We start from the raw sequence: 12,658 nt of genomic DNA, 5'->3' as shown, positions 1-12,658 counted from the left end.
GAGAGCGCACCTATCCAGCTGTGTGGCTCTGGGAGAGTGAACTCACCCCTCTGTGTTGCAGTTTCCTCTCCTGTGAAATGGGGGGATGGTCACAGGACCGCTGTGAGGATGACACGAGCTGCCCTTGTGAAGCACTCAGCAGGCTGCCTGACACAGAGTGAGTGCCCGGCAGGTGTAAGCCGTTTGGTCCTAAGAGGGAAGTTTGAGGGTTTCTGAAGGGAGAAAGCAGGCCGTGTGCTGTGAGACAGGAGGCGGGGAGGCCCCTTGGGCATCAGGTCCAGGTGAGTGAGGACACAGGTGTGGACCTGCGGCGGCCGTGGACGTGGGGCGGCCGTGGACCTGGGGGCAGCTTGGCCCTGCAAGGAGGAGGGGGCTCCTGATTTGGGCAGCCGCTGGTTGGGGAAGCTGTTAGGTGGGTGGGTCCAGCCCACTTAAGAGTCAGAAGGGACCCCAGAGGGCATTCACACCTCCCCCCTTGCTTCTGGGCAGGCCTGGGGCCCAGCCTGGTGGCCAGCGCTGACCCGCTTTATAAAGGTCTCCTGGGCAGGCTTAGAGCACTAGATGCAGGGAACCGGCAGAAAGAAGCTTGTGATATCCGGGAACTTGGGACCACTTGGGTGGGTCCCCATCCTGGCTCACTGCATAACCAGAAGCAATATTTCCTCCATCTCTCTGGGAGCAGGAGGTGAGGCGGATTCTCCTTGGGCCTCAGATCTCCCCCATAAGACCCCCAAAGGAGACCCTCCGAGCAGCGGCCATGGGGGATGTCCAGGGTAGGCCGGGAAGAAGGGCCGGGCCCCTCCTGCCCCTTCTGCAGGGAAGATGGGAGTGTGGGGTTTTCCATACAATAACGCATGGGCCCATCTGCTTCCAATTAGCAGCTCCGGGGGAGCCTAATTGGCAGATCAAACCATTCGATGTTCCACATTAGATAAGTAGTCAGAAGAGCCCCAGCAGAGTCTGATACTTTTTGGACAGAGCCCAAGCCCTGTGTTGACCACCGTGGGGCCTGGGGTGCTAATGCAAACCAGATCCTCATGCACAGAAGTGGCAGGATATTAACAAGTGTCAAAAGGCTTTGAAGAGCCTGGGCAGATGCGGCTGTGCCTCTGCCCCTGCGCTGAGGAGGGGCGCCTGGGCTCCTGAAACTTAAGCTTGAACTTCAAGGAGGAGGGAAGGGCTCTTGGAGAGTGGCGTCCTGACCCTGGCTGTGGCAGGGATGTCCGAGAGCCAGTGGGTCCTGCCCTGGCAAAGACACATGGTGGAAGGCTACGGGCTCAAAGAGGGGAGACCTTGGTTCTCACTCCCTGCATGACTTGCTGTGGGCCACATGACATAAACGGACTGGCTCTAGCTGTGTGACTTTGGGCAGGTGGTGTTACCTCTCAGAGCCTCAGCTTCCCCATCTGTAAAATGGGAGAAAACCGTCTAGGCTTATTCAAGGTGGATGGATTCCATTCAGATCCCAGCTTTGCTCGTTACTACTTTGGACATGATACTTAACCTCTCAGAGCTTTACTACCCTCATCTGTAAAACAGGGTTAATAACCGGAACCATCTTATCAGGGTTGCTGTGAGGGTCAAATGAGATTTACACATGTAAAGTACTCAGACTGCGCCTGGCCCATGGTAACTGCTGTATAAATGCTAGCTGTTGTATCAGTCAGTGTGTGCTAGGTTATGCTAGCATGACAAACATCCCCTGGATCTCAATGGTTTACAGAAGCAAAGATTTCTTTCTTTCTTGTGTGGGCTCACTGCAGCTCTTCTCCATGTGTCTTCTTTCCAGGATCCAGGCTGAAGGAGCAGGCCTGCCTTGAAACACCCTACTCTCACAGCAGAGGGAACAGAGTGATGGTAAAAGCACATCATGCCTCTGAGGCTTCTTCTTGGGGTGTCATATGTCACTTGTGCTCACATTTCATGGGCCAAAACAAGTCACATGACCTGGCCTGGTGTTGATGGACAGGGAGATAAATCCTCTCAGTGGGTGGGGCAGTGAAAGTGAGGACAGGCAATGTGATGGATCACAGTCATGACTATGGTTAATTCAGGGGCCATGGGGATGTGGAGGCGGGGATTGTCATTACCCAGATGTTTTATCTCAGTTTGGTTCGAATTGTGGCAAAATGGTGAGTTTTTCAAACTTTGTTGTTAGCGTGCCTCTGCTCCCTTGTTGGTACCCTCACCCGGTCTGTCTGATCCCTCCTGCTGAAGGGAAAACCTCACAGAATAAACTCACAAAAGGTGAAAGTCAGTATTCATCTAAGAGGAACACTGAGGGTGATGTTTGGCATGCTGCTCGTGGTGGAATTAGGCATCAGCCAGAAGGAAGAGAGTTTTGCCAAGGAGGTCTCTCAGCACATGGGCAGAAGAACAAGCCTGAAGAGGATTGATCGGGCCTGGTTACACCAGGCATCTGGCCTCGGAGCTGAGCCATCAGTAGCAGTGAGGCCTGATTGGAAGGGTCACCCCCTTGATTTTGCTTTGAACCATGAGCCGGACTGTCCCAACCGGAGACCTTTGAGACCTGCCTTTAGGGGGACCTCTGAAATGCACCTGTGCATTCTGTAGCTCCTTTCCCTATGGCTGGAATCTCAGGCTCCTGGGGAGGGGCAGACTTGCCCACCCGTGGGCTCTGGACTGTGCTAGTCCTGCCTGGTGCCTGATCCCAGCCCTGGGGCTCCTGCCCAGCTGTGATGTCGGGGCAGGTTCCTTGAACATGAGTCATGAGCCCCCACGAGTGGGAGTGTCTTGCATCCCGCCCAGCACATTTCCAGCCCCAGGGAGGATCTGGTTCATGGCTTTCTCGTGTTGGTGAACTGAAGGTGTTTGATGAAGGTAAATGGCAACCATGATAGTGACAACAGGTGCCATTTAAGGGTGTTTCCTGTGACCCAAGAGCTGTGTGGAGCATTTTACACCCATCATCCCATTTCATCCTCATAGTCACTACCTGAGGATTGTTATTATTCCCATTTTACAGACGGGAGAACTGAGGCTCAAGGGAGTCTTGAGTCATTCATTTGATAAAGGATGGAGTTGGGATTGGGATCCAGGTCTTCTGACTCTAAAGTAAAAGTGGAAGTGACGCTTCTAGTGGGTAGGGTGGGGATAACATTGTAGTGGCCTTCGTAATGATACTGTGTTAACAGGTAATATAACAGCGGTACAAATCGTCACCGAGGAGACAGCTCTGGATTCAGAGCTGGTGGAGAGGTGTGGAGGAGGGCAAACCTTGTATGTTAATACATGGGGTTCCTTCACACATACATCATTTTGTTTCATCCTTATGACACCCTTGCAATGTATACAAAATTATATATTATAAATTACATATTTTCTGAAGAGGAAATTGAGGTCCAGAAGGGTATAGTGACATGTCCAAGGTCTTAGAGCAAGTGGGCAGCAGAGCCAGGGTTGAACCTGGAGTTGAACTTGGTGTTGGTGATGGTGGACACAGTGGTTATACTGTTGTCAGAATAGCAATGTCGGTGGTTGTTACTCAATTGGGGTAAAGGAGAGTAGGCTACAACAAAGAGACCCCCCCGAATGCTTATACATGGCAGAAGTTGTTTCTCTGCCATGTAACAATCTGGAAGTGTGCGGGTGAGAACTGGTGGGCAACTCTGCCACACTCCACATGTGGATCCAACTCTGGGCCCAGCGTGGCTGCTCCAGCTCCCACCATCACATCTGCATCACAGTCAGTGAGAAGGTAAGTGGGAAGAGGATTACATGCTCATTCCTTTTCAGGCACAACCTGAAAGTGGCAGACATAATTTTCTCTTACATAGCATTGGCCAGAATTTAGCCATCTAGCCACACCCTGCTACAAGAGAGGGTGGGAATGTGGTATTTAGTGGCATCTTTGGTGGACACGGAATGCATCACCTAGATCCCCTTTCAGGACTGAAGAACTTCTTCCCCCCGCTTCCGGGAGGGCTGCTGGCTGATAGTCCTCAGTCCTCCCTAGAAATGGCTCTTGGCTGGAGAGAGCTGTCTCGCCTAAAGTTACATCCCCATCCAGTGGGGAGCTTACAGGCAACGACTGTAGGCTGTGGGAATCTCGAGGAATGTCAAGGCCAGCCTCTCAACTGTAGAAAACCATCCAATCTTCAGAGGTCCTTGTGGGATCAGCCAAGGCCTTTGTTGAGCTGGCTCTGCATCCAGCTTCTCCCTCTGCCCAATCCCATTTCTTTTGCTTCCTTTCCGCAGGTGTCAACCTCGAGGGCACTCCCCAGTAAACCTGCCCACTAATCTCAGAGTCTGCTTCTGGGAGAACCCAACCTGCATCCATCAAACATATTTGGGAGTGCTGTTGTAAGGGAAGTAGGGGAGAAGGCCTACTGATGGGCAACAGAAATCTGCTTCAGGAATGGTGGCATCATGGCGGGGCTAATTGTGGGGATGTGAGAGTGTTGATAGCTATGATGGTGTCATTCATGAGGCTTGTTGCCATGGTGATGGAGGTCATGGCCATGATAGAGAGTGGGAAGCCATGGTGTTACAATGTTGATATTCATTCACGTGGGGGTAGGCTTACCTGGCTGCTGGACCCCAGCTCTGAGAAGCTGCTCCCTCCTGGCCTTCACCTCACGAGCGGGCTCCTGTAGGGGCTGCTCTCTTCCTCTCTCTGACGTTCCATGTAGATGACGGTCAACCTGCTTCCTGGCTCCTCAGACTCCCTAGTCCCTCTTCCTTCTAGCCAGCCTTGAGAATTACCCTGCCCTGGATGGGGTCCTGTCTACTGCTTCTAATCTCCCGTCCCAACTCTGGGTCCCTCCAGTCCTCCCACCTCTACTTCCTTGATGACTAACTGAGCCGCTTGGCCCTCTCTGGGGGCTGACACTCAGCCTCACTCTCTTCAGCTAGATTTCTGAGTTCAATGTCAGCTGCAGGGGATCCGCTTTCTTCCCCGGTGTAACCCAACCTAGATCTGGCTCAGTGGTGATGGTAGGAAGGTTGGCGAGGTGTGGAAGGTAGTGATGGTGATGATGGTGGTGGTAATGACAGTGATGGCAGGGTTTATGTTGGCGGTGATGGTGTTGATGGTGGTAGTTATGGTGATGGTGATGGTTTGCTTGTGATGGTGTTGATGGTGGTGTTGATGGTGGTGGTGGTGTTGTTGGTGGTGATAGTGGTGTTGGTGTCGGTGTTGGTGATGGTGGTAGTTATTATGGTGGTGGTGATGGTGTTGGTTGTACTGGGGATGCTGGTGATGGGGAAGGTAGTGAAGGTGGTGGTGGTGATGGTGGTGGTGGTAATGACAGTGATGGCAGGGTTTATGTTGGTGGTGGTGCCCTTGGTGGTGATGGTGTTGATGGTGGTAGTTATGGTGATGGTGATGGTTTGCTTGTGATGGTGTTGATGGTGGTGGTGATGGTGGTGGTAGTGGTGGTGGTGATAGTGGTGTTGCTGTTGGTGTTGGTGATCGTGGTAGTTATTATGGTGGCAGTGGTGGTGTTGGTTGTACTGGGGATGCTGGTGATGGGGAAGGTAGTGAAGAAGGTGGTGGTGATGGTGGTGGTGGTGTCAGTGATAAGGATGTTAATTCTGGTCCTTTCCTTTCCAGATTAATGCCTTCATTAAGTCTCTTTTTTTAGAGGCCAAAAGCCAAGATCACTTGTCCTTTCTTATACCAGCAATACGTAGACCTCTCTCTTTGTCAGATCTGGGTCATTAGGTGATCCATCCAGATTCTGGCTGAAGTGGAGCAGACCATGGGATAGAATAGAGTGGGGACGGAGTCTGGCAGATAGAGCTATGTAACTCTTCAGCCCCTCATCATCCACCCCCTTCTCTAGAAAAGGGTGGGCGGGTCTGACCAGGCCCCTGACTCTCTGTCACCACAGTCCTAAGGGGCAGGCCTCCGGCTTGTGGCACAATATAGAGAGAGCACTGGACAGGGAGTCAGGAGGCTGGGTCCGGTTCTGACTCCCTGAGTCACTGCGACCGAGTTTGCTGCTCTGAGCCTCAGTTTCCCCACTTGCATAATGAGGGGGTTGAACGGGAGCTGAGGGTTTCAGCTGTTTCTTACAGTGGAACAAGGACTGCTTCTGGGGCCGCAGTGAAGCAGGATGTTCACACCGGGGTCCCTTAGTGACCCGGCCTGGGTGGGTCCAGCTGGCCCTCCGCCCTGTGTGCAGTTTGATCACCCAGGGGACCAGGTGAGAGAGCATGAATGGTTTGGTGTAGCTGACTCCTTTACAGCTGAAGATGGGTTCGCTCACAGCTTCGCCTGTGTGTGTGTGTGTGTGTGTGTGTGTGTGTGTGTGTGTGTGTGTGTGTATCTATCTTCAGAACAGGTCACAAATACGACCTCTTCTGGCCTGACCCATCCTGATCTTACCCTGGGTTCCTGGGTAGCCCCTCCCTGGTCTCCAACCTTCTGCCCATGCCGCCTCTACGGTTTATTAACTACATATTGTCCAAAGTGCCCTTCAAAACTTAAATCAGATCTTGCCACTTCCCTGCTCAAAACGACTCCCATCCCATCAAAGGGAAAGCCACAGTCCTGCCAGGGACCCACAAGGCCCTGCCCGATCTCCTTGTTCCCTCCCTGACCTCCCTCCTCCTCCTTCCCCCTCTGCTCGCTCTGCCCCAGCCACACCGGACGCCTCAGTTTCCTCCAACACATTAACCTGCATGGCCCCACCTCAGGGCCTTTGCACAGGCTACTGTCTTGGCCTGGAAGACACATCCATGCACCTGGTCCCCTCACCTCCTTCAGGTCTCTGCTCAAACATTCCCTCTCAGTTACACCTCCCGAGCCTCCTTCTGTTCCTAGCCGAACCCTCCATCCCATACACAGACACTCCTTATCCTGCCTCTGTGCTCTTTCTCTCCACAGCCTGTATTGAAATCTGGCGAGATGTGTCTTTTGCTAATTCACTTTATTTATCTGTTTCCTCAGTAAAAGGGAGTTTTATTTGTTTTATTCTCTGCTGTATCTTCAGCACTTGGGATGGTGCTTAGCCTATAGTAAGTGCTCGGTAAATACTTGTTAATGAACTCCTGGGTGTTTTCAGATCCGTGTTGCTGTGGGCCGTCAACACTGCTGAATGGATTCAAGATGCAAACACTGCCCTGGCCAGTATCTGGTAGTGGGGGCAGAGGAGAGGGGCTTGGGCTGGGGGCCACTGTCCCAGGGGTGAGACCTGGGTCAGTCACTTGGGGGTGATGTGAAGTTGGGCAAATTAGGGCACTAAGCTGAGCCTTGTTTTCCTCATCTGTAGATGGGATAAGAAGGATCCATCCTGCAGGAGGATGGCCCCAAGCTCCTTAATAAACTGTTAATAGGGGCTTCCCTGGCGGTCCAGTGGTTAAGACTCCACGCTTCTACTGAAGGGGGCACGGGTTCAATCCCTGGTTGGGGAGCTAAGATCCCGCATGCTGTGTGGCGCGGCCAAAAAACCCCAGAGAAAACCATGATTCAAAAAGACACACGCGGGGCTTCCCTGGTGGCGCAGTGATTAAGAATCCACAAGCCAATGCAGGGGACACAGGTTCGATCCCTGGTCCGGGAAGATCCCACATGCCACGGAGCAACTAAGCCCGTGCACCACAGCTACTGAGCCTGCGCTCTAGAGACCGTGAGCCACAACTATTGAGCCCGCGCCTAGAGCCTGTGCTCCGCAACAAGACAAGCCACCACAACGAGAAGCCCGCGCACCACAACGAAGAGTAGCTCCCGCTTGCCGCAACTAGAGAAAGCCTGCATGCAGCAACGAAGACCCAACGCAACCAAAAAAAAAAAAAAAAAAATTAATTAATTAATTTTAAAAAAGACACATGCACCCCAATGTTCATTGCAGCACTATTTACAATAGCCAGGTCATGGAAGCAACCTAAATGCCCATCAACAGAGGAATGGATAAAGAAGATGTGGACATATATACAAAGAATGGGTTATTACTCAGCCATAAAAAGGAAATAAATTGGGTCATTTGTAGAGACGTGGATGGACTTAGAGAGTGTCATACAGAGTGAAGTAAGTCCGAAAGAGAAAAACAAATATGACATATTAACACATACATGTGGAATCTAGAAACATGCTATAGCTGATCTTATTTGCAAAGCAGAAATAGAGACACAGACGCAGAGAACAAATGTATGGATACCAAGAAGGAAAGGGGGGAGGGTGGGATGAATGGGGAGATTGGGACTGACATATATACACTATTGATACTATGTATAAAATAGATAACTAATGAAAACATACTGTATAGCACAGGGAACTCTACTCAGTGTTCTGTGGTGACCTAAATGGGAAGGAAATCCAAAAAAGAGGGGGTATGTATATATGTATAGCTGATTCATCTTGCCGTACAGTAGAAACTAACACAACATTGTAAAGCAACTATACCCCAATAAAAATTAATTAAAAAAAAGAAAATCTACCTCACTGCAAAAAAAAAATAAACAGTAGCTACTAGGATCTGACCATTACTATTATGAAGATCTATGACATCCATGACTTAAAAGGAGGGAGGCAGGGGTAGGGGTTGGCCTAGCGCTTGGCTAAGGAACCTGGTAGAAGCCACCTTGTCCCAGGCATCCTGAGCCTCCGGCACTGCCCTCTGCTCTGGGAGGAAGGCCTGACAGACCCTTTCAAGGCCTAACTCAGTCACATCCACCAGGGATGTGAAAAGAGCCCCCCACCTTAGAAAGGGTAATTCTGGGCCCAAGGCGATGAAGGAGCCGGCCACGGGGAAGACAGGAGTGCTGGGCTGGGACACAGAGGACCTGGACCAATTCCTAGCTGGCCATTGGCTCCTGTGACCTCGGGGATCCCTCCTCCCTCTGGGCCTCAGTCTCCCCATCTGTAAAACAGTGGACAGGTCACCTCCACTCTAAGGCTGCTTCCCTCCTGCATTCAGCAGGTGTCCGCACGGTGGGACGGGAGCATGGTGCCAGAGCCAGCCAGGGCCACCTTCCCAGCCACCTGTGGTCTCCCTCACAGCCCTCATCCCTTTGCGGTTTCTTGCCTGGGCCTCCCAGTCTCTGCAGCCCCCTTTCACAGGGGGTCAGGTGTGGGCATTCGTGTGGAAGAACACGTGATCTGTACAGTGGGCCTTCCCATCCTGGGCAGGACTCAATGTGTCTCCCATTGCTTCACCCCAAGAATTTGAGAAAAACACTCCATTTGTGAGATGGCCGTGCCCCTCTTCCTGGGGTGACCAGTGGATCTCATCACTCCCTGACTTGGGGCCCCAACTTGGGTACCAACCTTCCCAGGAGTTTCTGACCAGGAGCCCCATTCTGGGCCACAGGACTGGGGTGTCCCTGTATTCTCAGCTTGGTCTCAGGATCTCAGGTCCTTAGGGAAAGCCAGCTGAGGGCCAGGCGCGCTCTCTGCAGGGCAGTTCCAGAAGCCGGCGGCAGGTGGTGCTGTTGACCCCGTTCCTGGGCAAGGGGAGGGCCAGGAGTCTCCTGGTCTCCCAGCTCCAGGGCCTGGCAGAGCTGCTGGGGCCTGAGGTCCCCTCTCCTAGGAGGCCGGACTCTCGGGCACACCCTCCATGGCCCATCACTTGCCCTGGGGAAGTGCAGACTCACATAGACACATGCGCACACCAGACACACAGGGGCACACACAGGCTGTTCACCTCTGTCTGCCTGGTGCCAAATGCCCAGCCTGGCGGTCTTCACGGATCACACACGTGCTTCCGTGTAGCCCACGTGGCAGGGGGCCTGCCTGGCTGGGGGTGTGTGAGGGGAGGAGGGCTCATGGCAGGGGATGCTTGTGTGGGCTCCTGTGGGTCAGCGTGAGTGCACGAGAGCTTGTGTCTGTGGTCTGTCTGCACATGCACACGTGAAAGGTGTAGCATGTGGGTGTGGGTGCACACGTGTGTGAGTGGGTGTTGTGTGTGTGTAAGCCCTCCAGCGCCCTGTCCCTCTGGGCACGACTATTCAGCTGTGTGTGGGGAGACGTGTGTGTCTACAGCTGCCCACACAGGTATCTGTGCACACGTGTTTGGCTGTGTGTGTGTGCTTGTGTGGGCAAATCTCAAACTCCTGGCAACCTCTGGGCTGGGCTGATGGATGAGAAGGAATAATAAGTGGTCTGAGGAATAGAGAGGGTATAGACAGACAGGCTGCAGAGACGAATTAACCTCTTTGTTGGTGCCCAGAGACCCTGGCCCGGCGGGGAGTGACCCAGCGGTTCTCAGGCTGGGAGCAGGCAGCGCTGCCACCATGATTAAGTGCACTGAATTATGTGTGATGAATTGCCAGGCTCTTTCACACACTGTCTCACCTAACATCCTCCTAATGTCCTCCTTTTACAGATGAGGAAACTGAGGATCAGGGAGGTAGAGGAATTTGCTTGTGGTCAGACAGGGCTGGTGGAGCTGGGTCTTGAGCAAAAGTCCAGCCCTAAGACTTGTCACTGAATCTCCTCTACGCCAAGCAGGTCTGGCTGATGGGCTGTGACGCTGATGAGTGTCAGGCCCCAAGCCTGGGATGGGACCGGAGGACATTTTCAGGGTCAAGGGCGAGATGAAGGAAAAGAGCCATGACTCCTGGTGTCAAAGGAGGCAACTCAGACAGTGGAAAATTCCCAGCTCTGTGGCAAGAGTGGCCTGGGAGTGTTGGCCTCTGCCTGCAGCGAGGGGTCGGCCTCTGGGAGCCTCAGTTTCCCTGCGTGCTGAGCCCCGACCTGGTGCAAGAAGCCTTGTTGGGTACTGCCCGCCCCCATTCATTCAGCAAAAGTTTATTGAGTACCTGCTATGTGTCACGCGTGGTTCTAGATGCTGGAGACACAGCAAGGAACAGGAAAGACATGGTCCCTGCGCTCATGAAAGCTAAGTGCCATGAGAGACAGGAAAAAAAAAAACCAGCACAAACGAGACCTGTTCAGACCCAGGTAAGTGCCAGGAAGAATGGAACTGGCAACGTGACAAGCAGTGGCCGGGCCGCTCTGCACAGTGTGGTCAGGGAGGGTCTCCAGGGGACGGCCCTGGGGCTGAGGTGGGGGTGGGGGCCAGGAGGGGCTGAGCCGAGGCAGCAGCAGGTGCTTGACAGGGGCTGTTGGGATGGTGGCCGGAGGACGGAGCAGGCCTCGCAGGCCATGGCGAGCCCTTGAGATTTTATTCTCAGAGCAGCGGGGAAGCCATGGAGAGGTTTAAGCAGGTGAGATCTGATTTGCCCTTTAAAGCTGGTCTGGATGCCATTCAGAGAATGTTCCGCGGCGGCTGATGATGCTGCAGAATGGGACTCGCACAGGTGCGGCAGAGACTCCCTAACCCCTTCCCTGGGCCCGCAGGTTTGGAACACAGGAGGCCTGGGAAGTTGTGCTTTGAAATTTGGATCCTGGAGCAAGCCCTCCTCCTGCTCTCTTCCTTCCCATAGGTCCTGTGTGCCCTGTGACTTCCAGCTCTTTCCCTGAGCCGGGAATTTTCTTATGCCTGGAGATGTTTTCTTCGCCACTGTGGATCCTGGGAGCGAGGTCTCCAGGTGCAGACTCTCTATCCTGCACAGAGGTCAAATCCCAGCTCGTTTCTTATTGGCAGGACGACTTTGGCTAAGTTACGTCTATGAAAGCCTCAGTCTCCTTGTCTGTAAAATGGGGATAATGATGCTTCTCAGAGTATCAGACAGTGCTGAGGCTTAGATGTGATGGAGCACGCAAAGGGCTCAGTACAGGGCCAGGCACGTGGCTGTCAGAGCTCCGTTATTGTTCGCTGTTGCTATGGTGTTGATTACTTAGTTACCTGAATGCCTGGCGTGGGCCCCTTAACACTCTGAACTGCAGTTTCTCCACCTGTAGAATCAGACCCACTTTGAAGGTATAGCCAGAAATTCAAATGAGATGTGGGAAAGTGCGTGGCAGACTAGGTACTTGGAAATGTGGCTTTGAGGTGCTGCCCAAGCTGGCCCAGCCTTCTTTGGGGGGCAGGCACCTGGCCACCTCTGCACAGAGGTGGCTTCCCGGGCCAGGGGCACAGCCAGGAGGGCTCCACGGGCCCTCCTCTGACTCACCTGGGCTCTTCCTCTATCTGCCCTCCCTCCAGCCCCCTCCATCCTCCAGTGTGTCCCCGGGAGTGAGCCTTTGGCAGTCTCCCTGAGTCCCTTGCCTTCCCCCAATTTGCATGTTTAAAATATATCTGCAGACACATCTTGCAGCTAAGGCCCAGCCTCCCTCCCTCCCTCCCTGCCGTGTCTCTGGGAGCTGAGCTATCTGCGTGCACAAGAGCCCGGAAAAGCATATCCACTTGCTTCTCCAGGTCAGCATCTTCTGAGATGCCCTGCTCTTATTTGGGGGTGTCAGGTTTTTTTTAATCTCCCCGTCTTTGCCTGCACCTGTGGGCTGTGCTCACTCATTGGCTGCTGGGTGATGCTTTCAGATCACAGGCCTGACACTGCAGTGTTTGTGTCTCTGTGCTAGGCAGGCACAAGCCCGAGCAATCGATTATCCCTGCGTAATCGCCAAGCACCGTCCATAACACTTCATCAGCCCCCATCAGCCCTTTGGGCTGCTTCCTCTGGGCCTCACGCTGGGTTACCCATGCCCTCTCTGCTGTGACTGGGTGCTCTCTTTCCAAATTCCAGAAAGAACCACCCCCCCCTGCTCCCTACTCCATCCTCCTTCTACTCCCCATGAGGCAAGTAGGGCTGCCTCAATTTCTGGTCACTTCCACCTTCCTCTGTGTCGTCT

Source organism: Balaenoptera ricei, chromosome 1, assembly GCF_028023285.1.
Source record: "Balaenoptera ricei isolate mBalRic1 chromosome 1, mBalRic1.hap2, whole genome shotgun sequence".
In the NCBI taxonomy this organism is placed as follows: Eukaryota; Metazoa; Chordata; class Mammalia; order Artiodactyla; family Balaenopteridae; genus Balaenoptera; species Balaenoptera ricei.
The sequence above is the reverse complement of the archived record's forward strand: the minus strand, read 5'-3'. Positions refer to the sequence as shown.